Source organism: Lithobates pipiens, unplaced genomic scaffold (genome assembly GCF_037356315.1).
Source record: "Lithobates pipiens isolate NorthernLeopardFrog02 unplaced genomic scaffold, aLitPip1_a1.2 Scaffold_18, whole genome shotgun sequence".
NCBI lineage: Eukaryota > Metazoa > Chordata > Amphibia > Anura > Ranidae > Lithobates > Lithobates pipiens.
Window position 1 is genome coordinate 127,648,926 of NW_027507758.1, and position 20,968 is coordinate 127,669,893.

At 44.6% G+C, this 20,968-nt stretch overlaps 1 protein-coding gene across 8 annotated transcripts in view; it reads left to right on the top strand.

The window, feature by feature from the left end:
* The window catches only part of LOC143987408 (sodium/calcium exchanger 1), a 688,674-nt gene that overhangs the window by 111,065 nt on the left and 556,641 nt on the right, over positions 1-20,968 (top strand). The gene's annotated exons all lie outside the window — the stretch shown is intronic.

A 20,968-nucleotide genomic window follows, 5' to 3' on the forward strand; every position in this document is an offset into this window, starting at 1 on the left:
AACTGCTATGGTGCTGCACATGTGATTCGTTATGACACCAGCCATTGGATGGTTTGGTAGTTTGGCTGAGAGCACAACCAATGAGCAGTTAGCATTCCCGGCATGCTTTTTTTTTAACTGTTTAAATCGATGGGTTTACTTACACTTTAAAGAATACTTTGCAATTTCTGAATTAATGCAAAATGTGTTCTGGTTGGGCGAGGTGGAGAGGCAGGGTGGTGATGTCACACTCTCCACCTTATCCGAGCTTCCCTCCTATTTTTAGAATGCAGCAGGGCAACCAACAAACATGGGACCCAGAGGCAAGTAATAATATATATATATATATATATATATATATATATATATATATATATATATATATATATATATATATATATATATATATATATATATGCAGCTCCCCAGAACTGTCCTCTTAAATTATACAATTCATACAGATACCTATACATACAGCATATATATATACAGTATACAGGTATATATATATATATATATATATATATATATATATATATATATATATATATATGTGTGTATTTCATACATATACCTATGATCAGTGGCAGCCGCTCCATACAGGGTGCAGGGGCGCCGCACCCCTATCCATGCATCTGGCCCCCTAATCTACATGTGGGGCACCGGACGCATGGATTCCAATCTCTGGACACATCTCTACATTGCCACCAAGAGCCCACATGAGTACCACCCACTGGGGAGTCGATTGGTCTCTTTGCCTCCACCAAGGGGGAGGGGGGGTTTCAGCACCAGTGCCTATGATAGGTGTATTCACATTCATAATCTTGGAGGAGCTGGAGAAAACATCTGAGCATTCATCTGTGACAGGAGCATTTAAAATCATAATTTGGTGAGTGAGGTCACAAAAGGGCAGCACAGCACCTTTTCAAACATAAGAAAATTTGGAGCACTGATTGCACTTTGCAGAAAGTACTATTGCGATTTGTTGGGAGGTCTTTGATAAATTTTTGCACACCTGAATTTTATGAACTAATTATTTTTTATGATTTATAGTGTATATGTATGAATTGTATAATTTAAGGGTACGGCGCTGGGGAACTGTATTTATATCATTTAAAGGGACCACACACCTTTTTTCCAGCAGCAACCCTTGCACTAGTTTGTAGCACTCTGTTGTTATTATTATTTAATAGACATTTTTTTCTACCTTGCAGGCATACAAATATTAAACTACTGTACACATAGCATTACAGTTTATACCCTGCAGCTATGGATTTATTTGATTTCATTGCTAATACCCGTTGTCTGTGATCATATTTTCTTATGCAATTCAATGCTTGTAACTATGCCACATTGGTCATACTGTTACTTACCATGTTATCTCATTGTTTGATGGCAGGCTGGCTGGTGGTTTTTGTTACACATCTCTGTGCTTGCAAAATCCTCTATTACCAATAGTACCATGGTGACCCTTGTAAAGAAAATAAAAACTATAATGAGCTAAATCCTACTTTATCAGATTCTTAGAAGCTCCAAATCACTGCGGCTCACAGTGGGAGGGTTTCAGCAACAAAGGCAGTGCTGTCAATCCAGAAAGCAGTGGGTAGGACTAGGTGTAGCCAGGTTCTGACTGATAATCTACAGGCTTTTTTTTTTTTTTTTACTTTTTTTTTTTATTTGTATATTTATTTTTACTTGATTGCTATTACAAGGGGTTAATAAACCCTTATGTGATAGCATTAGGCAGGTGACAGGTATTCTTTATGGAGACAGTAGGGGTCTAATAGACCCCTAATGTCTCCCCTGCCCTTTACACCATCTGAACAAGCACAGATCGGCTTGGTTAGAAGTGTCCCCTGGCTGTGCTGGCCAGGAAATTGTGCATCTGAAACCAGAAGTGATATCACTTCCAGTTTCATTGTTTGCATGTGAGATCATGGCATGGATTTGCCTCGATCTCACAGAAATCTCTCTCCCCCAGCTGGTGGATGTGTTCCTGAGCACTGGTGAGTGCAGAACAGCCTGGGAACCAGGGGAGCTGCTTGTGATTAAGGGTTCGCTCTTTGGACGTACATGGTACGTCCAAAGAGCTCAATTGGTTAATGGAAGGCCAACATTTTTTGTGTTGAGCTTTAAATTCATAAGAAAGCATGTTTCAATTTATTTGCAAAAGTATGCTTAATAATTGAATATAGACACTTGAATCTTAACCCCCCTCTCCTCCCCTTTGACCCCACTGCACATGTAAAAGGGCATTGTTTATCATTTTAATTTTAATTCATTTATTATTTTAAATAAATGAAGTGTCAATCCAAAATAAGTACAAGGGCTGTGATAGCTTTAACTCAAAGCTAATTTCTACAGTCCCTGACAATGGCCATAGTGTAGATAATCTCTTACTTTCTGACTCTATATCAGATAATGTATGTCAAAACCAAACTCGGCTGTTCAATATGTAGACCAAGCACCATGTGTTTTGTGAATAGGTAAGTGATTTTCAGAGCGTGTCAAAATAGAAGGAACGTTGCTACATTCTGAAAGCATTCGTGTAGATAATGACTTTGTGTATCATTCCAAAGCTCTTTTGATTCTCTGATAAATCTGGCAGTGGCGACGGTCTGCTGTATTTCTTTTTGCCTTATAATAAATGTTTGTTTTTTGCTTAGTGCAAATTAAAAGATTGACTGCATTAAATCATAAACAGTCCAAATGTAACATCAGGGTAATCAAATTGCCAAATAGATAGAAATATTATTTTATCAGTAATTGTAGGCCACAGATGTTGGTGATCCTCTGCAATGCAGTTACTCAGCCAGACATTTGTCATCCCATGGAGTATACGGATGGTAATAAATGTCTTACAGTAACCCTTGCTTTGGGAGAAAAATGTTTGCTTTGTGCTGGGCAATAAAAAGTGAAACACTAAATCATACGCTTCTGAGGACATTCTCAATATTTTGCCATGGCCTCAGTGGCTAGATATGTTAGATTCTATTCCAACCTTTCATGTGACCAATCGGTTATTGAGGTTCCAAATGTTACATTGTTATATGTTAAAATTATAGCAATAGGAGACCACTGCTGTACAGACCTGTAATGAAATATTTGAAGTTCAACTAACACATAGAGGCTCCATTCACACCAATGAGTTTTTCATGTTTTTTGCAGAAATGCAGGAAATTTTTTTTAACATAGGTTCCTATGGAACATGTTCACATCAATACATTTTGTGCCTCAGCATTTTTGGAAAGGGTCAGGGACTTTTTTTAAATGCAACACAGTGCTGGTTCAATAGATTTCAGTGGAGAAGCTGCAGATAAGCATGTGGTGCTTTTGTACCGCGTTTCTGGCGCAATTTAGCCATGATTTGCATTTTTTAAATCTGCGCAGCAACAAATCCCCCCCCCCCCAAAAAAAAGCATTCAACGCACAAATCGTGACAAAATCGTAGTAAAAAAATGTGGAAAGCACAGCAAAAAAGCACTGCAGAAACGCTCAAAAGCCTAGTAAATTGAGCCTAAAGGACTAATTTTCCACTACCCTTACATAACTTAAAGCTTAACTCTAGACCCTAACTTTTTCACTTAAATATAATCCTCAAGAACCACAAAGAATAGAAATCCACTTTGTGTGCACCAAGTGTTTTTGCAAACCCAGATATTACCAGTCTCAAAAATGCCTTCATATGCAAATGGACAACAAACTATGGTACCCAAAAATGTAAGTAGGTGACACATTAAAGCGGAGGTCCACCCTAAAATGGACCTTCTGCTCATCGGATTCCTCCCCCCCTCCGGCGCCACAATTGGCACCTTTCAGGGGGGAGGGGGGTGCAGTTACCTGGATAATCCAGGTAACTGCACCCACTTCCGGGCTAGCTCTCTGCGGAAAGGGGTGTACATTACGCCCCTTTCCGCAAGTGCCCGCCCCCTTCCGCAAGTGCCCCGGTGCCTGCTGGGAAACATACAGATCCCAGAGGCAGCGGGACCGTCCTCATTGCGCAGCGCGCCACGCGCATGCACAGTAGGGAACCGGGAAATGAAGCCGAAAGGCTCCATTTCCTGATTCCCATACCCAAGATGGCGGCGGCAGCACTCGAGTGTCGATCTAGAGATCGGCTTCGGGTGCCGACATCGCGGGCACGCAGGACAGGTAAGTGTCACTATTTTAAAAGTCAGCAGCTGCAGTATTTGTAGCTGCTGACTTTAAAAAAAAAAAAAAAACGCGGAGTCCCGGCGGACTCCCGCTTTAAATAAAGTTTTCAGTTTGTCACATTAGATGTAAACCTGATCCTAAAAGTCCTCTTTTATCTGATTGGGCCTGGGGATACCTAAAACACCATGTACAGTAAACAAAATTAAGTGTGTCCTAATTTTCTAAACATATATTATTTTTCAGTACAGTATTAAAATGTTTAGCCTAATTGCATTTCTATCACAAGGAGACTGGCAAGAAGAATATGTGATAGTACTTAGGGAGTCACAGGTACTCTGACGCAGATCAGCTGCTTCCTTTTACCTTGTGGCTTGCTCAGAATTAGGACCTGTGCAGTCAGTCTTCAATTAACAAATGTGACTTTTGACATCATTTGGAGATGCATCTTAGGTTTTTCAAAATTTATTGCAGACTCATATGGCCTGCAGTTTACCTCGTTCGGACAACCTACATGCTTGTTTTTGGAGTTCCATATAATTCTATAGGGGGTAAAGAAGTTCTGAAGTGCATGTTAGGCTGGGAACTGGAGTTAAACTTAGAATTTGAATTAATGTTAGCACACAAAAATGGAGCCATAGCTAAATTCACGAAAGTTTGACTTGCATGGACATTACATCCTAGAGCTTCAAAGTTCTTGGAAGACACCAAGAACTACTAAACTTGTGTTTCCAGTATATCTGAAGACAAAACTATAAGAACACATACGGTAACTTCCTCTCCCTTTCTTTCCTTTCCTCCTTTCTTAAAGTTTAGCAACTTTGGTGTAAACAAGGATTATTATTAAAGAATAATACACTGTTGGCTGCATTTAGTCAAGAACAAACTAAAAAAGATACTGATAGTGTATTGTGTTTGCTTACAGAAGTCTTATATCTGTTTATGGTGACATCGAACCAAAATGTTAATGTACTATTTTTGTTAAATATCTAAAAAATCCAATAAAAATCTCTGAATTGAAAAAAATAAACTTAGAATTTGACCTAAAGGAATGGGAGATGAAATGGCAGAACATGAGTAACTGCACAAAATCCCTAACCATACGCGAGACAGCGATTCAACTTTTTACTCGCTGGTGCTATACCCCCTTGCGGTTACATGCGATTTACCCACAAGTTTCCCCCTCCTGTTTTCATGGCAGTGCTCTCCCGGGCTCTTTTCTGCATGTGTTCTGAGATTGTGATAGATTACAACCTACCTGGAATGAGGTGTTCACCCTGGTTGACATGCTTGCGGGGAGGCATCTTGCTCTGACACACCTAATTTGCCTTTTATTTGAAAAAATCCCAGATATTCCTAAAACACCTATTAAAACATATACATACCATCTGTGTTGCTATGCAATGCGCAAATGCCCTGAACTGGAAATCTAATATGGTACTGTTCTCTCAATTTATTACACATATTGACCAGATAATGATGATGAAAAAATGTTTTCATACATTGCATGATTCCATATCTACCTTTGACGCTACGTGGGACTCTTGGTTCATTTACAGCCATCGGGATTGATTTCACTTAGCAGTTTCAAATTCCAACTTTCCAGGTTTTTATTTAACGGTTTTATTTGAAATTGAGCTTTTACAGTTGAAATGTATTTTTGAAGTTGAGATAAAATTACTACTCAGTATTATCCCCGGGTCCAATACTAGGTTGCTGAAAATTGTTCTTATTTTATTAGGTATTGGACATCAATAATTGAACAGTTTCCGCAACAAGTATCTGTTTTATGTATTATCCTTATACCACCTCACCTTACAGTTCTTTTGTGATGTGAATTTAAAATCCTGTCTTACTGTTTTGTACTTTATCTCAATAAAAACAGTTTGTAAAAAAAAAAAAAAGAAGTTCTGAAGCTCCGACTGAAAAATAGAGAACACGCCCTCAATCTTTTGCTGGCTGAAATTCCAACAGCAAAATTCCGAAGCAGCATACACACGGTCGCAATTCCAAAAGCACTCATCGGACTTTTGCTGACGGAACTTCCGCTCCTGTGTATTGGTCATTACAATTTAATTTTCTGACTGATCACTCGGGAAAAGGAGACTTTGGAAATGCTTACTACTGCCTGCAGCAGACTGATGATTAGTGATGGCCGAACGGTTCGCCCGGCGGTCGTTTCGCGGCGAATTTCCGACATTCGCGGTCCGCACGTTCGAACGCCTTTTTCCGTCGTTCGCCGCGGCGGACTTACGTGTTTAATGTATACAAGAACTTTAACCTTTGGTGACACGTTTATCATGTGATACAGGACAGCCAATTGAGACATGACAGCACATGGACACTTGTACATTCCCCCTAACCTATAAATACACCCGATCCGGTGGCCATTTTACATTCTTTCTTCTGTTAAGATAGGGACAGGTTCCTGTGTGGAGTAGGGAGAGATAAACCACTAGCTATTTGGTACACAAAAGTTCTTTTCAGGACTGGTATAGGTGTTAGGTGTTGATAGGTTTGCTGTGCTGCTGATTCTTGCAGCAGCCTGAGTGTCTTTTGTTAGTTTAGAGAAAGGGAAAGGACGGTGTATGCTACAGGGACAGCCAGATTAGTCTTTCATCATCATCATCATCATCATCATCATTAGCTGTTACTATCAAGGTCCACAAAAGAGCTGTTCCAGTAACCACTAATCGTTCTCTTTTTTTGCCAATTTGTATAGGGACAGGAAGGAAGCAGTGTTGTCAGGCAGTGAGGGTAATTTTAAAGACTTGCTGTTATTATTAGTTCCACAAAGGTTCTTTTCAGGACTGGTATCAGTGGTACAGTAATAGGCTTGTACATGTATAATATTCTTTCTTCCAAATATAGAAAGGATATTATACTTGACTGCTGCCCTTCTGCTGCAGTCTGCTAAACATTCACAACTCACTTGTTCCACAAAAGTTCTTATAAGGACTGGTAACTTGGTATAGGGTGCTACGGTACATAGGCTTGAGTGCGGTACAGTCTGCTGTTCTGTAAGGACCGCTATCGGTCCACAATAGATAGGGTTGACGTGCACCACTGCTGACCGCTGCCCTATACTGCAGCAGTCCTTCAGCGGTATAGGGACTGACGTACAGTCTGCTAATCACTAACACACAACCTGCTTGTTCCACAAAAGTTCTTATAAGGACTGGTAACTTGGTATAGGGTGCTACGGTACATAGGCTTGAGTGCGGTACAGTCTGCTGTTCTGTAAGGACCGCTATCGGTCCACAATAGATAGGGTTGACGTGCACCACTGCTGACCGCTGCCCTATACTGCAGCAGTCCTTCAGCGGTATAGGGACTGACGTACAGTCTGCTAAACACTAATACACAACCTGCTTGGTCCACAAAAGTTCTTATAAGGACTGGTAACTTGGTATAGGGTGCTACGGTACATAGGCTTGAGTGCGGTACAGTCTGCTGTTCTGTAAGGACCGCTATCGGTCCACAATAGATAGGGTTGACGTGCACCACTGCTGACCGCTCACCTATACTGCAGCAGTCCTTCAGCGGTATAGGGACTGACGTACAGTCTGCTAATCACTAACACACAACCTGCTTGTTCCACAAAAGTTCTTATAAGGACTGGTAACTTGGTATAGGGTGCTACGGTACATAGGCTTGAGTGCGGTACAGTCTGCTGTTCTGTAAGGACCGCTATCGGTCCACAATAGATAGGGTTGACGTGCACCACTGCTGACCGCTGCCCTATACTGCAGCAGTCCTTCAGCGGTATAGGGACTGACGTACAGTCTGCTAAACACTAATACACAACCTGCTTGGTCCACAAAAGTTCTTATAAGGACTGGTAACTTGGTATAGGGTGCTACGGTACATAGGCTTGAGTGCGGTACAGTCTGCTGTTCTGTAAGGACCGCTATCGGTCCACAATAGATAGGGTTGACGTGCACCACTGCTGACCGCTGCCCTATACTGCAGCAGTCCTTCAGCGGTATAGGGACTGACGTACAGTCTGCTAAACACTAATACACAACCTGCTTGGTCCACAAAAGTTCTTATAAGGACTGGTAACTTGGTATAGGGTGCTACGGTACATAGGCTTGAGTGCGGTACAGTCTGCTGTTCTGTAAGGACCGCTATCGGTCCACAATAGATAGGGTTGACGTGCACCACTGCTGACCGCTCACCTATACTGCAGCAGTCCTTCAGCGGTATAGGGACTGACGTACAGTCTGCTAAACACTAACACACAACCTGCTTGGTCCACAAAAGTTCTTATAAGGACTGGTAACTTGGTATAGGGTGCTACGGTACATAGGCTTGAGTGCGGTACAGTCTGCTGTTCTGTAAGGACCGCTATCGGTCCACAATAGATAGGGTTGACGTGCACCACTGCTGACCGCTGCCCTATACTGCAGCAGTCCTTCAGCGGTATAGGGACTGACGTACAGTCTGCTAAACACTAATACACAACCTGCTTGGTCCACAAAAGTTCTTATAAGGACTGGTAACTTGGTATAGGGTGCTACGGTACATAGGCTTGAGTGCGGTACAGTCTGCTGTTCTGTAAGGACCGCTATCGGTCCACAATAGATAGGGTTGACGTGCACCACTGCTGACCGCTCACCTATACTGCAGCAGTCCTTCAGCGGTATAGGGACTGACGTACAGTCTGCTAATCACTAACACACAACCTGCTTGTTCCACAAAAGTTCTTATAAGGACTGGTAACTTGGTATAGGGTGCTACGGTACATAGGCTTGAGTGCGGTACAGTCTGCTGTTCTGTAAGGACCGCTATCGGTCCACAATAGATAGGGTTGACGTGCACCACTGCTGACCGCTGCCCTATACTGCAGCAGTCCTTCAGCGGTATAGGGACTGACGTACAGTCTGCTAAACACTAATACACAACCTGCTTGGTCCACAAAAGTTCTTATAAGGACTGGTAACTTGGTATAGGGTGCTACGGTACATAGGCTTGAGTGCGGTACAGTCTGCTGTTCTGTAAGGACCGCTATCGGTCCACAATAGATAGGGTTGACGTGCACCACTGCTGACCGCTGCCCTATACTGCAGCAGTCCTTCAGCGGTATAGGGACTGACGTACAGTCTGCTAAACACTAATACACAACCTGCTTGGTCCACAAAAGTTCTTATAAGGACTGGTAACTTGGTATAGGGTGCTACGGTACATAGGCTTGAGTGCGGTACAGTCTGCTGTTCTGTAAGGACCGCTATCGGTCCACAATAGATAGGGTTGACGTGCACCACTGCTGACCGCTGCCCTATACTGCAGCAGTCCTTCAGCGGTATAGGGACTGACGTACAGTCTGCTAAACACTAACACACAACCTGCTTGGTCCACAAAAGTTCTTATAAGGACTGGTAACTTGGTATAGGGTGCTACGGTACATAGGCTTGAGTGCGGTACAGTCTGCTGTTCTGTAAGGACCGCTATCGGTCCACAATAGATAGGGTTGACGTGCACCACTGCTGACCGCTGCCCTATACTGCAGCAGTCCTTCAGCGGTATAGGGACTGACGTACAGTCTGCTAAACACTAATACACAACCTGCTTGGTCCACAAAAGTTCTTATAAGGACTGGTAACTTGGTATAGGGTGCTACGGTACATAGGCTTGAGTGCGGTACAGTCTGCTGTTCTGTAAGGACCGCTATCGGTCCACAATAGATAGGGTTGACGTGCACCACTGCTGACCGCTCACCTATACTGCAGCAGTCCTTCAGCGGTATAGGGACTGACGTACAGTCTGCTAATCACTAACACACAACCTGCTTGTTCCACAAAAGTTCTTATAAGGACTGGTAACTTGGTATAGGGTGCTACGGTACATAGGCTTGAGTGCGGTACAGTCTGCTGTTCTGTAAGGACCGCTATCGGTCCACAATAGATAGGGTTGACGTGCACCACTGCTGACCGCTGCCCTATACTGCAGCAGTCCTTCAGCGGTATAGGGACTGACGTACAGTCTGCTAAACACTAATACACAACCTGCTTGGTCCACAAAAGTTCTTATAAGGACTGGTAACTTGGTATAGGGTGCTACGGTACATAGGCTTGAGTGCGGTACAGTCTGCTGTTCTGTAAGGACCGCTATCGGTCCACAATAGATAGGGTTGACGTGCACCACTGCTGACCGCTGCCCTATACTGCAGCAGTCCTTCAGCGGTATAGGGACTGACGTACAGTCTGCTAAACACTAATACACAACCTGCTTGGTCCACAAAAGTTCTTATAAGGACTGGTAACTTGGTATAGGGTGCTACGGTACATAGGCTTGAGTGCGGTACAGTCTGCTGTTCTGTAAGGACCGCTATCGGTCCACAATAGATAGGGTTGACGTGCACCACTGCTGACCGCTCACCTATACTGCAGCAGTCCTTCAGCGGTATAGGGACTGACGTACAGTCTGCTAATCACTAACACACAACCTGCTTGGTCCACAAAAGTTCTTATAAGGACTGGTAACTTGGTATAGGGTGCTACGGTACATAGGCTTGAGTGCGGTACAGTCTGCTGTTCTGTAAGGACCGCTATCGGTCCACAATAGATAGGGTTGACGTGCACCACTGCTGACCGCTGCCCTATACTGCAGCAGTCCTTCAGCGGTATAGGGACTGACGTACAGTCTGCTAAACACTAATACACAACCTGCTTGGTCCACAAAAGTTCTTATAAGGACTGGTAACTTGGTATAGGGTGCTACGGTACATAGGCTTGAGTGCGGTACAGTCTGCTGTTCTGTAAGGACCGCTATCGGTCCACAATAGATAGGGTTGACGTGCACCACTGCTGACCGCTCACCTATACTGCAGCAGTCCTTCAGCGGTATAGGGACTAAGAGTTTTGTCACAGGGTCATTTAAAAAATGACATGCAGAGGAAGAGGCAGGCCCTTCCGCAGGGGTGGTAGGGGTAGGGCAGGAGCAACAGGCTTGAGCCAAAGTGGGAAGTTGCAGAAGGTGCGTTCAATTACTTTAAAGGATGCACCAGACTTGGTTGAGTGGCTCGCTCAGCCTTACTCTTCTGCACCCTCCTCATCCTCTCGATCTGCACCCTCTTCTTCACTCTCTGCTATGTGCACCCCCAAAGACACTACCACCAACAACACGACCACCACCACCACCACCACATACCTTCCGCTTGAGTCACTGGAATTATTTTCCGATCCATATCAAGAGGACATTTCTGATGCGCAGCCACTCTTGGTATTGGATCAGGAAGAGGAGGTAGCAACAAGCGCTACTCAGCAGTCTGACGCCAGTACCCAGATCAGCCCAAGGAGGAGGTTGGTCCCCGGTGTTGCTGCCTACTCTACTTATAGCGGTGGGGAAGGTGACGTTGATGATGACGTGTCTAGTGATGTCACGTGGGTGCCCACAAGAGAGGAAGAGGAGGGGAGTTCAGAGGGAGATATGGACCAGCAGATAGGGAGGAGAAGCAGCAATGACTTACATTGCACAGCAGGGACAAAGCAGACTGCAAATGTATCAGGAGCGAGTCATCGACCATGTACGGTCACATCTGGCGCTCCCAGGACACCGGCACATGGCTCCGCAGTGTGGGCTTTTTTTAACGTGTCCGCTGCTGACAATAGCGTTGCCATCTGCAATCTTTGCAGTCAACGCGTTAGTCGCGGTAAGCCCAATACTCACCTAGGGACGACCGCCTTAAGAAGGCACATGAGCAGCCATCACCGAGCCCAGTGGGAGCAACGGAACACACAAAGCCACACTGCAGGCTCTCACCGTCCAGCCTCGTCTTCTACTTCTCCTTCTCCTCTCTCCTCACAATTGTCCTCCACTCCACCTTCCATCACGCCAAGCTCACATTTTTCTGCAAAAAGGCAGGCTTCCGTGGGCCTAATGTTTGAGCGTAAAAAAATGATGACGCCGGATAACCCTCTTGCCCAACGGTTGGCGGCTGGCTTGTCAGAACTCATAGCCCGCCAACTACTGCCATATAAACTGGTGGACTCGGAGGCCTTTCGCAAATTTGTGGCCATTGGAACACCACAATGGAAGGTCCCAGGAAGGAAGTATTTCTCAGAGAAGGGCATCCCAGAGCTATATGGCCATGTTCAGCGGCAAGTGAATGTATCTCTGGCACACAGTGTCGGTGCCAAGATACATCTGACCACAGACACGTGGTCTAGCAAACACGGGCAGGGAAGGTATATCAGTTTTACTGCCCACTGGGTGAACCTTCTGACGGCCGTCAAGCATGTAACCCGTGGCACCCGTGTAGATTTGGTTTTACCGCCACGGATTGCATGCAGGCCTGACTCTTCTTCTCCTCCTCCTACTCCATCCTCCTCCCTCTCCTCCTCAGCTGCCTCCTCCTTTTCCGCTGCTAGCGTCTCTTCCACTGCACCGCCCAAGCTCCCCAGAACCTATTCCACATGCCAGGTGAGACGTTGCCATGCCGTGCTGCGTCTGTTGTGCCTGGAAGCAAAGAGCCACACTGGCCCGGCACTCCTTTCAGCTTTGCGTTCACAGGCAGATGAGTGGCTAACACCGCTCAATTTGACAGTTGGTAAAGTGGTGTGTGACAACGGTGCCAATCTGCTTAGCGCATTGAAACAGGGCAAAATCACGCACGTGCCGTGCATGGCACACGTCTTAAACTTGGTCGTGCAGCGATTCCTTGTCAAATACCCTGGGGTCCAGGACATCTTGCGGCAGGCAAGGAAAATCTCGGCCCATTTCAGAAGATCTTACACGGCCATGGCTCGCCTTGCTGACATTCAGCGGCGACACCATCTGCCGGTCAGACGTCTTATTTGCGATTGCCCGACGCGATGGAACTCAACCTTCTATATGCTTGATAGGCTGCTCCAGCAGAAACGTGCAGTTAACGTCTACCTGTATGAACTCTGCGAAAGAAACGGTTCTGGGGAGCTGGGTTTTTTTTCACCGCGCCAGTGGCTGCTCATGCGCGACACATGCAGACTTCTGCGGCCATTTGAGGAGATCACCAAACTGGTCAGTCGCAGCCATGGCGCCATCAGTGACATGGTACCTTATGCCTTCTTTCTGGAGCGTGCATTGCGTCGTGTCATTGATCAGGCTGTGGAGGAGCAGGAGCGGGAAGATGAGGAAGTCGCAATGCTGGATGAATTCCCAGGGGGGGCTACTCTATCTGAGACAAGTCAACAACAGGAGTCTGATGAGGAGTCAGAGGAGGATGGTGCCGGGGCGGATGAGCAGGAGCAAGAAGAGCATGCTTTAAACCTTTCTGGGATCCCTGTTGTGCGAGGATGGGGAGAGGAGAATGAAGAGGACGACATTATCCTGGATGATGAGCAGGAGCCAGGCCACCACACCGCTTCCACTTTAGTGCAAATGGGGGCCTTCATGCTCCAGTGTTTTAATAGGGACCCCCGTATAAAAAGCATGAGGGTCAAGGACCAGTACTGGGTGGCAACGTACTTAGACCCCCGGTACAAACACAAAATGGCGGAAATGTTACCGCCGTCGCAGAGGGCTGTCAGAATGCAGCACTTCCAGGCCTTGCTTCGAGAAATGCTGCATTCTGCTTTTGCGTGCGCTGGCAGAGGAGCAATTCCCACTCCCAGAGAAGGATTTGCGGGTACCAATCCAACAGCGCCTGCAAGAAGAGGCCGGTTTGAAGATGTGTTGGTGACTTCGGATATGAGGTCATTCTTTCAGCCGACCCATCGACAGGTGTCATCCGGATCCAGCATCAGGGAACGCCTAGACCGTCAGGTGTCCGACTACATTGGGTTAACGGCCGATGTGGACGCTCTGAGGAGTGATGAACCCCTAGACTACTGGGTGGGCAGGCTTGACCTCTGGCCAGAGCTTGCCCAATTTGCAATCGAACTGTTGGCTTGCCCCTCATCCAGTGTCCTGTCCGAAAGGACGTTCAGCGCAGCAGGGGGGATTGTGACCGATAAGCGTACTCGCCTAGCTCACCACAGTGTTAACTACCTCACATTTCTAAAAATGAATGAGGCATGGATCTCGGAGGAATTCAACACATGTGATCAGTAGACCATGTATATGTCTATAAACAATTTTTGGAATCAAGCACACAGACCTTCTTAATTCATTTGGCTCACTTCCCTGACCCAAAAAAGCACACCGTACTATATGCCCCTACCCTCCTCTTTGAAGAGGTTGAGCGGTGTCATATTTCTACTGGGGCTGCTTATTATGAGGGGTTCCCACCATCCCTGTGCTGTGCTGACTTCCTCCTGGGTGTTCTTATTATGAGGGGCTCCCACCATCCCTGTGCTGTGCTGACTTCCTCCTGGGGGTTCTTATTATGAGGGGATCACACCATCCCTGTGCTGTGCTGACTTCCTCCTGGGGCTGCTTACGGTGCTGCTGTCAGCGCTGTATGTCACGGAGCTGCTGTCAGCGCTGTATGTCACGGAGCTGCTGTCAGCGCTGTATGTCACGGAGCTGCTGTCAGCGCTGTATGTCACGGAGCTGCTGTCAGCGCTGTATGTCACGGAGCTGCTGTCAGCGCTGTATGTCACGGAGCTGCTGTCAGCGCTGTATGTCACGGAGCTGCTGTCAGCGCTGTATGTCACGGAGCTGCTGTCAGCGCTGTATGTCACGGAGCTGCTGTCAGCGCTGTATGTCACGGAGCTGCTGTCAGCGCTGTATGTCACGGTGCTGCTGTCAGCGCTGTATGTCACGGAGCTGCTGTCAGCGCTGTATGTCACGGAGCTGCTGTCAGTGCTGTATGTCACGGAGCTGCTGTCAGCGCTGTATGTCACGGAGCTGCTGTCAGCGCTGTATGTCACGGAGCTGCTGTCAGCGCTGTATGTCACGGTGCTGCTGTCAGCGCTGTATGTCACGGAGCTGCTGTCAGCGCTGTATGTCACGGAGCTGCTGTCAGCGCTGTATGTCACGGAGCTGCTGTCAGCGCTGTATGTCACGGAGCTGCTGTCAGCGCTGTATGTCACGGAGCTGCTGTCAGCGCTGTATGTCACGGTGCTGATGTCAGTGCTCTGTATTACGGTGCTGCTGTCAGTGCTCTGTATCTCCTGCACCCTCTTGTTTGCCTACCCTGGTCCCTGACCTTCCCTCTCCTCCATTGCCTTCATTAGCTCCATAGTCCTGAATTGTCAGAACAATTTCCCAAATAAAAAAAAAATGCTTGTAGTTATCGATCCCAAATTCACCTCATACATGTATTATGCTATTGTCCAGGTGGTGGGACTACGTGCTACCCCCTAATAATTACCCCGTGGCCGCAAATTCGACCTAAAGGTTTGCGAAATTCGCCTCCCATTGAAGTCAATGGAGCCCGCGGCGAACGGTCGTTTTCGCGAACGTTTGTGTCCGTTCGCGTTTCGCGTTCGCGAAACGTCCCGTCGGAAGTTCGTCCATCACTACTGATGATGACTGATCTCAGTATAAGTCACTTTCCTGGAGCTCAAGAACACCTTCGTATTGGTAAATGTTAGAGGGTTTTTAAGAAGAAAAATAATATTACTGATGTGTATTGTGACATGTCAGAAAGTATTTGCTGCAAACTTCTAAAGTTACTGAGAGACTGACTTTTAAAACTATCTTGCAGAAAACACTGTAGTGGTATTCCTCATCACTTCTAGCAATATGAATAAAGGATTGAGCTTTACTTATACTTTATTATTTGTAGGCTTTACACACATGTCTAAACAAGATTTACTGTACATATGTTAGCTCATTAACCACTGCCATAGCCTGATGAGTTATTACTTTAAAGGGTAAGTTCACCTTTACAGAAAAATCTGTAAGGTGAACTTACACAGGACCTCCTCCTACTGGGGTTTAGAACAGGAGATTGCCATGGTCCAGGTCAGTGAGACCGGGGGGGTGTTAAGGAGGGGGTCTACACTGGCAAGTATTTGTGGAACTTTGCTGGTGGACTCAGAGAAAATTGTATGTGCAGGTGCACGTATTATTAAAGTTTTACTAAACCCAGGACTCTGCATTCACTATATCTGGTCTCCCACAGTACACAGAACATGGAATTGCAATTATTTTAGTAAATATAAACTGCATTTTTTCATTAGCAGTATATAGCAATCTTTTGACTTCTATCAATGCACGGCCAAGCACTGGTAAAGCTTGTAGGGGGAATTTTCATTCTCATGTGACTGTCCTATGAGGCTGCATGACCCCTGACTCTCTGTCTGGACAGTGCTGATTGGCCCTGTGCTGATCACATGCACCCTCCCCCATAAAAAAATAAACTCTCTAGCAATACACACCAAACCGAGCATGTTCAGAGTGCCTCCTGGGGCTCTGTGCTATCAGCAGATGGATTGGGGACAGTAAAAGAATGGAGGATCAAGAATTGATCAACAAGGCATTTTACACAATCCAGAGGATTGACCCCTTAGGTTCCACAGTGAGTATAACATGCATTCTTTACTGCATTTACACACTGTTGTGGGCTTAGTAATACTTTAAGTGCTGCAGCACGCAGGCTTTTAATAGGAGACAATAACTCTACTTTGTTTCCATATTCCATCTAAAGCCAGTCAACATTTGTTATTATAAAGCTATAGTATATAGCGATTATCATTTTAGCTTCCGGTCAACAGAATTTCTCAGTATGCATGGGTATTGCACAATACAATAATAATGTTCTCCCTTCTCTTAAAAAAGAAAATGCTTGATCTAAAAAAGTTAATTTGAAGCATCTAGGGAAAGTATTAACAATATTAAAATGAATAATGCAGTGCTGTCTCATAAAGTGATGTGCAATGGAAGAGGATTAGGCGACTGATAGTGATAAATATAAATTCTGGCTAGATGAATAAAACCTCTGAAATAATGTTGTGATTAACATTTTTATTATTGCCCCCTTCCTGCATTTAAATACCAATTATATTCAAGGCAAAGTGATAAAGAATTGATTTTTGTTAAGGACATCACCATACTTTTTTGTGTAGCAAGATGAAAACTGTCTTGCAGAGGAACAGGTGATACCCTTGCCTATGTTATAATCTGTTCCCAACAGAGTAACGAATTTCGGTAGAAATGTGCACATGCTTGGTTTTTTCCCTCTGTGTGAAGTCAAATTGCTTATGCCAGACAAAAATAAAACGTTTTATTTAATTTTTGCTGGAAGCTGGTTTCCAGTTTCTCCATATGTTGCACTAGGCCCACTGTGCAAGCAGACAAATTAAGTATTAAAGTGGAACTTAACTGTATCCGACCACAACCTAAAAATGCTATTTAATAAATTTTTTATATTCTAAGCAAACTCATGGATCCTTTCATATCTTCATGCTTTATTTTGTTGAGAAATCACTTTGAAAAACACCCCTTAGCATTTCTAGCGGCCATCTTCAGTAAGGGCAAATGATTCATGTAGTATTTACTTTCTGGAATCCATATTGCCCTTTGTTCAAGTATGCAAGCAGGAGAGTGTGCTTAGCTGAGAAAGTCCTTCCTCCTCTCCTCAGGATGAAAGAAAAAAAAAATCCTCACGAAGACTCTTAGCCCTTGTACACACGGTCGGAAATTCCGACGGAAAATGTCCGATCGGACCGTTTTGTCGGATAATCCGATCGTGTGTGGGCTCCATCTGACTTTTTCCGTCGGAATGTCCAACCAACAAAGTTTGAGAGCTGGATATAAAATTTTCCGACAACATGATCCGATCAGACTTTGTCCGATCGTTTGTAGAGAAATCCGATCGGACAAAGTGCCATGCACGCTCAGACCAAATTACAAGACCAAAGCTAATGGCTACTAGCCGCAACGTAGTCCCGTCATAACGAACAAACGTCATCACGTTCCGAGCGATCAGATTTTACGACAACTTTGTCCGACCGTGTGTATGCAACACCAGTTTCGGACAAAATCCGTCTGAAAAAATCAGACGGATTTTGTTGTCGGAATGTCCGACCGTGTGTACAAGAGCTTAGGATGTATAACACCATTTGCCTAGGCACAAAACAGTAAGCAACTGAAGAAATGTAAAAAAAAAAAAAAAATGAAAACAAGTAAATGTATTATACCTTTGTATCTATTTACTAATGCTAGCAGCAGAAGGTCTGCTTTAACTTGTATGGTGTGTCAGCAGACCAAAAGACTGTATACAGCCCATATACAGATACACATTGGGTTTCCTTACCATTTAGGCCTTCTACAGCAGCAAGTTCCATGTTCTAATAATAAGATTCATTAACAATTAGCTGACATTACTCACCAGATGTCAGTTATCGATTAGTGAACCTCCCCAAGGGAGGGTATTTCAAAAGTGAACTCAGGAGTCAGGATTCAGGAATGACAGAGTCCTAGAACTAGAGTCTTCTAACATACAGTGGTGTGAAAAAGTGTTTGCCCCCTTCCTCATTTCCTGTTCCTTTGCATGTTTGTCACACTTAAGTGTTTCGGAACATCAAACCAATTTAAACAATAGTCAAGGACAACACAAGTAAACACAAAATGCAATTTGTAAATGAAGGTGTTTATTATTAAAGGTGAAAAAAAATCCAAACCATCATGGCCCTGTGTGAAAAAGTGATTGCCCCCCTTGTTAAAACATACTATAACTGTGGTTGTCCACACCTGAGTTCAATTTCTCTAGCCACACCCAGGCCTGATTATTGCCACACCTGTTCACAATCAAGGCATCACTTAAATAGGAGCTGCTTGACACAGTAAGGTCCACCAGAAGATCCTTAAAAGCTACACATCATGCCGAGACCCAAAGAAATTCAGGAACAATTGAGAAAGAAAGTAATTGAGATCTATCAGTCTGGAAAGGGTTATAAAGCCATTTCCAAAGCTTTGGGAATCCAGCGAACCACAGTGAGAGCCATTATCCACAAATGGCGAAGACATGGAACAGTGGTGAACCTTCCCAGGAGTGGCCGGCCGCCAGAAATTACCCCAAGAGCGCAGCGACGACTCATCCAAGAGGTCACAAAAGACCCCACAACAACGTCCAAGGAACTGCAGGCCTCACTTGCCTCAGTTAAGGTCAGCGTTCATGCCTCCACCATCAGGAAAAGACTGGGCAAAAATGGCCTGCATGGCAGAGTTCCAAGGAGAAAACCACTGCTGAGCAAAAAGAACATCAAAGCTCGTCTCAATTTCTCCACAACACATCTTGATGATCCCCAAGACTTTTGGGGCAACATTCTGTGGACCGATGAGACAAAAGTGGAACTCTTTGGAAGGTGTGTGTCCAAGTATATCTGGCGTAGAAGGAACACTGCATTTCATAAAAAGAACATTATACCAACCATAAAATATGGTGGTGGTAGTGTGATGGTCTGGGGCTGTTTTGCTGCTTCAGGACCTGGAAGACTTGCCGTGATAAAAGGAACTATGAATTCTGCTGTCTACCAAGAGATCCTGAAGGAGAATGTCCGACCATCTGTTCGTGTACTCAAGCTGAAACGAACTTGGGTTCTGCAGCAGGACAATGATCCTAAACACACCAGCAAGTCCACCACCGAATGGCTGAAGAAAAACAAAATGAAGACTTTGGAGTGGCCTAGCCAAAGTCCTGACCTGAATCCTATTGAGATGTTGTGGTATGACCTTAAAAAGGCCGTTCATGCTCGAAAACCCTCTAATGTAACTGAATTAGGACAATTCTGCAAAGATGAGTGGGCCAAAATTCCTCCAGGAAGCTGTAAAAGCCTCATTGCACGTTATCGCAAACGCTTGGTTGCAGTTGTTGCTGCTAAGGGTGGCCCAACCAGTTATTAGGTTTAGGGGGCAATCACTTTTTCACACAGGGCCATGATGGTTTGGATTTTTTTTCACCTTTAATAATAAACACCTTCATTTACAAATTGCATTTTGTGTTTACTTGTGTTGTCCTTGACTATTGTTTAAATTGGTTTGATGTTCCGAAACACTTAAGTGTGACAAACATGCAAAGGAACAGGAAATGAGGAAGGGGGCAAACACTTTTTCACACCACTGTAGGTGTAAGCCTTTTTATTGAATTATACTGAATGCCTCCTTCACCGAATCAGTTGTAGAGTTAGTTAGTTTATAATGTGGCTATGTCATATTGCTATTTTAATTTAAATAGCAATTAACAGTGGTCTACTTTTGCACAAATGCACATACATTATATTGCAAACAATAGAACCGTGCAAATAATGCATGAATGAAGTACATGGTGAAAAGGTTTGACATCATGTCTGCAGACCAGCTATCTTATCATTCTAGATTCTGGTGGTCTCTGTGCGCTACTTGGCCTCATGCAGGCTGGCGTTAATAAAATACCAATGTTCACTGTAGCCTATACATAACATGGACCTTTATACAATGTGTTCGCCAATACATAAATGGGTGACTTTATAAAGTTTGGTCATTAAGGAGGCACAAGGAAGCCTGCTTAATGGCCACTGTAGCTAATACACAAGTTGCTTAAAGTACAAAAAGTGTTACTGCAATAACATTCACAAATATGCAAATTAGAATTTTCAAAGTTTATATTCTTTGGGAAAATATAAAAAGCAGATGCTACACGGCATTCCCCAGTTGAATGGCAAGCCTTAGTATTTGGTCCAAAGAGAGCATGCTTGGGGCAGAGATGTCCATGTAGCAGAAACAAATGAAGTATTAGAACTTCAGATATTCAGATCCATAATGTGTAAATAATAGGTAAACAAAACTGTATTCTAGCAACAAAAACAAAATAGGGACCCAGTTGGAATGGACTGGCAGAAAGGGCAGTAGTCTCAAAGTTGTTCAACTTGTTAATGTGTTATCCCTTGTACACACGGTCGGACATTCCGACAACAAAATTTTGTCCGAAACTGGTGTTGCATACACACGGTCGGACAAAGTTGTCGGAAAATCCGACCGTTCGGAACGT